General features: G+C 36.1%; 1 protein-coding gene across 2 annotated transcripts in view; it reads left to right on the forward strand.

Annotated features, from left to right (window-relative positions):
* LOC123501915 (28S ribosomal protein S14, mitochondrial-like) overlaps positions 1-3617 on the forward strand; it is a 9531-nt gene extending 5914 nt beyond the window's left edge. For both annotated transcript variants that reach the window (XM_045250998.1, XM_045250999.1), the window contains exon 5: positions 3421-3617. The gene's annotated coding sequence lies outside the window, so the exon portion shown is untranslated. The remainder of the gene's footprint in view (positions 1-3420) is intronic.
* The last annotated feature ends 1383 nt before the right edge of the window (positions 3618-5000 follow it).

Here is a 5000-nt window from a genome sequence, read left to right on the forward strand (position 1 = left end):
CAGCTGTGACCTCACTGAACATTTCCCTTTGTTTATCACAACACAAGGGAGCAGTCACATCCTGCCCTCTAAAGACAACTCGCTTCCGTCACACAAAACTACATGCTTCTCACTACACAAACATTCTTCACTGCCCTCTAAAGACAACCCGCTTCAGTCACACAAAACTACATGCTCCTCACTACACAAACATTCTACACTGCCCTCTAAAGACAACCCGCTTCAGTCACACAAAACTTGATGCTTCTCACTACACAAACATTCTTCACTGCCCTCTAAAGACAACCCGCTTCAGTCACACAAAACTTCATGCTCCTCACTACACAAACATTCTACACTGCCCTCTAAAGACAACCCGCTTCAGTCACACAAAACTTCATGCTTCTCACTACACAAACATTCTACACTGCCCTCTAAAGACAACCCGCTTCAGTCACACAAAACTACATGCTCCTCACTACACAAACATTCTACACTGCCCTCTAAAGACAACCCGCTTCAGTCACACAAAACTTCATGCTCCTCACTACACAAACATTCTACACTGCCCTCTAAAGACAACCCGCTTCAGTCACACAAAACTTCATGCTCCTCACTACACAAACATTCTACACTGCCCTCTAAAGACAACCCGCTTCAGTCACACAAAACTTCATGCTGCTCACTACACAAACATTCTACACTGCCCTCTAAAGACAACCCGCTTCAGTCACACAAAACTACATGCTCCTCACTACACAAACATTCTACACTGCCCTCTAAAGACAACCCGCTTCAGTCACACAAAACTTCATACTCCTCACTACACAAACATTCTTCACTGCCCTCTAAAGACAACCCGCTTCAGTCACACAAAACTTGATGCTTCTCACTACACAAACATTCTTCACTGCCCTCTAAAGACAGCTCTCTTCCTTCACACAAAACTTTGTGCACTGCACTACACAAACATTCTTCACTCAAGATTTAGAATTGAAAAAGGAAAAAAATGATGACTCCTATACCAGCCAAGAGGTTCTCTTTCCTTTTCACTTTTTAGGGACTGGCACCTCAGTGGGCCTTTTTTTACCACGTTTTTTGTTGCTCTTGGCTGATTGTCCCTCTTAAAAAAAAAAAGTCTGCAATACACCAAGTAATTCAGCACTCCCACACAGGCAGGCTTAGACAAACCACATCATTCACACTCATAACCTTTAACACTCACATAAAACACAAACAAAACAAAGCAACATATGTGCAGTTTTTATAGCAACTTATTTATTCCCTGGCCTGGTGGTTCATTGGTTCTCACCCACTTGGCTCACACTCAAGAGAACCTAGGCAGAAGATAAGTTGGGCTTGTCTCCCGTCACACTAAGCCAAGGTAGATGAGCTACCCCTTAAGTATGTGTACTACGATATTTGCTCCCTTCCACGCCAGGTACCATTTCAGAAGTGGATTAAGCTAAAGGTGATTTTCTTGTCATCATTGCTAGATACTTACTAACTAGTCTTATATCTGCATCAAAGTCCTTTCATGAACAATAAGTGATTTTTGTGAAGCTTGGAAAAATGTCTCTTGCTGAAAGGATTAAGCCAATATATTGGGGCACGTAGCTGGCTTATTCTGCTTTATTAGAGAAACTTGTTTAGTATTTACCTCTCTTCTCTATGCCAAGACACACTAAATCAGTGAAGTGTGGTACATACTTGGCATAACCCATTTAGCTATTAGAGAAAGCTAGTGTTTAGGTACCTCCCTACTAAGCCAAGGCACCGTAAGCCAGTGTATTGTGGTATATACCTGACTTTACCCTTTCATCACCTATCAGCCTTCCCAGATTCACCTGCATACAATTTTTTAAGATTTATTATTATATGACAGTCTCTTAAATACTTATTTTTATAATTAAGTAAATATTAAGTGAACCTCTAATTCAATTTTTATATTTTACATATTTTTGTTTATTTATTAATTTATTTATTTTCATGACAATCTGAACCATTTATGACAGCAATTTCACTATTAACACAAGACCGTAGCATGTATTTGTCTCTTCTCAGCAAGCCAGGACACTCTAAGCCAGTGTAATGTGGTATATTGGTAGGTAGCTTAACCCACCTTACTGTTATGATACCTGTTCTTCTTCTTCTTCTTCTTCTTCTTCTTCTTCTTCTTCTTCTTCTTCTTCTTCTTCTTCTTCTTCTTCTTCTTCTTCTTCTTCTTCTTCTTCTTCTTCTTCTTCTTCTTCTTCTTCCTCTTCTTCGTGTTCTCTTCTTCTTCTTCTTTCTCTTCCTCTTTTTCATCATCACTATCATCATCATCATCATCATCTTCTTCTTCTTCTTCTTCTTCTTCTTCTTCTTCTTCTTCTTCTTCTTCTTCTTCTTCTTCTTCTTCTTCTTTTCATCATCACTATCATCATCATCATCATCTTCTTCTTCTTCTTCTTCTTCTTCTTCTTCTTCTTCTTCTTCTTCTTCTTCTTCTTCTTCTTCTTCTTCTTCTTCTTCTTCTCTCTCTCTCTCTCTCTCTCTCTCTCTCTCTCTCTCTCTCTCTCTCTCTCTCTCTCTCTCTCTCTCTCTCTCTCTCTCTCTCTCTCTCTCTCTCTCTCTCTCTCTCTCTCTCTCTCTCTCTCTCTCTCTCTCTCTGTAATGTAGGAAGGATACCAGCCAAGGGGAACAGATTCATAGAAGAGAGAGAGATGTCCATTGAGAACCCAGTCCTCAAACAGTCAACAGCATTTTAGAATTAGTTAACTTAAATACTACACTAATGATCATGATATTGAGTTTACATGTATTTCCATCAGCTTTCCTCTATTTTGATGAATATCAGGTTTATTAATGGACTGATTTCATTTAGTAAGAGTGCGCATATACTGTACATCATGCAGATATTGTGTAATTGTTTGGTTAGGTTAGGTTAGGTTAGGTCAGGTCAAGTTACCCTCACATCACCCTATGCTAACTTTTAGAGTATTGCAGAAAATTATTTGCATGAATACAGAGAAAAGAAACAGGAATATATATATATATATATATATATATATATATATATATATATATAGAGAGAGAGAGAGAGAGAGAGAGAGAGAGAGAGAGAGAGAGAGAGAGAGAGAGAGATTAATTTTGTCTTTTCAGCCTGCAAAAATATTCAAGACTCCAGTACAACAATAATCATAAAAAAAAAATTGTAGATGATTAGGTTAATATTTTAATAGTGAAATATTTAACACATCATAATAAACATTAGCAATCAAGTAAGCAAAACCACAAAACAATATTGAAATATCCCATTCTTTCTGAGCTCCCTGGAATGGAAAATTAATCCCATATTTAATCATGTCTAGTAATGCATTAGATATCCCTCCATATACATTAAGGTGTCAAGATTTTACTGTATCCATAATGTATTCACTTTTTCATTATTCATTTCAGCCTCGCTTGGTCTCTGGCCATCTGTCTCCCTCTGGTTTGGTTATCATGGTAAACCCTTTGTGTTGTAAATAAAGCACTTCCTGTTCATTATCTGTTGCTTATTGTTATTAAAGGAAACGAATAAGATAGAAATAGATTTAAGGAAGGAATTGGACAGGAAAGTCTTGTAAAAATGCAAGAGTAAAAAAGTAACACATTTCATTGTTTCCATTTATCATATTGTGTCATTGTTATCTTAAGACAAGGGATGACTTGTAAATAGTTGTAGGGTAAGAAAAAAATGGACAGAAAATTACAGTAAAAGATGACAGAAGTGAAACATAGAGTAAAAGCAACTCACCACATACTTTTTTTTTTTTTTTTTTTTTCCTTTATTAGTTTGTTGTATTTATTGATATCAGAGGAAAGGAAAAAAGACATGAATAGTTATTAGGAAAAGTAAGAACTAGAAAGCAAAGTATAATATTGTGCAAGGGAAAAAAAGATAGAGTAGAAAATTATGGTACTCCACATTGTTTCCATTAATTAATCACACATTGTCTTATTCACAATTAGTCAGTTCCTGAAGAAAAGGGAACAAGGTATGAATATTTGTAGGAAAAGAAAGAAGTGACAGAAAAAAGTAAAAAGAATTTGACATTTATAACATTGGCTTGCTTATTGGTATCAGAGGAAAAAGGATAAGATAAGGATAGCTGTGAGAAAAAGAAAAAATATGAGGAGGTGGTAAGATACAAGATGAAAAAAAGAAAGGTCTGTGATATGTAACTGAAGGAGAGATGAACAGGTAAAAGAAAGGTTAATAAGAGATAAAGGAAAAAGAAAAGACAATGAAGTGTCTTTGAGAGGGAAAAACTACTTATGGTAACTAACACAAGTCAGGCTCGTAACAGATTGATTTTATTTTCATGTGTTGTAAAAAATACAAGATCAAAAAGTTTTCAATCAGGCGCTCAAAACATTATCTCACTTTAGTGATGGAGGGTATGAAATGTTATGTGTAATCAATAAATATTCACTTTTTATTTTCTTTATATTGATATATTATAACTAAACACACTGGTCCTGTACAAAAGAACCATTGACATGATACTTAAAAGGAAACACTGAAAAACTGGAATATTGCCAGAAAAAAAGTACAAGATTATTATTATTATTATTATTATTATTATTATGATGATGGTGATGGCAATACTCTCTCTCTCTCTCTCTCTCTCTCTCTCTCTCTCTCTCTCTCTCATCTTTTCAAACCTCCTTACTTTCCTGTATCTTCATACTATAATAATTTTAAGGCTTTGGTTGGTATTGGGTGTTTGTTTCCTTAGTTCCTAAACACTCTGAGACCCTTGACCTGCTGTACAGCCACCTCCAATCTTCAAGTTGACAACAAATTGCAAAATCCATTCTTTTAACCTGATTCTCTTTTACAGATGGTCATTAGAATTTCATGCCAGATACTCATTAAGATTTCATGCATTACTTTTGTGGCGCAGTGAGAAAGCTAGAGGTGTGATTCAGTGAACTGTGTAATGTATCACCATCTGTTAACACTGTGACACAATAAGCTACCTTCAGTGTAT

The sequence above is a fragment of the Portunus trituberculatus genome, chromosome 10 (assembly GCF_017591435.1).
Source record: "Portunus trituberculatus isolate SZX2019 chromosome 10, ASM1759143v1, whole genome shotgun sequence".
In the NCBI taxonomy this organism is placed as follows: Eukaryota; Metazoa; Arthropoda; class Malacostraca; order Decapoda; family Portunidae; genus Portunus; species Portunus trituberculatus.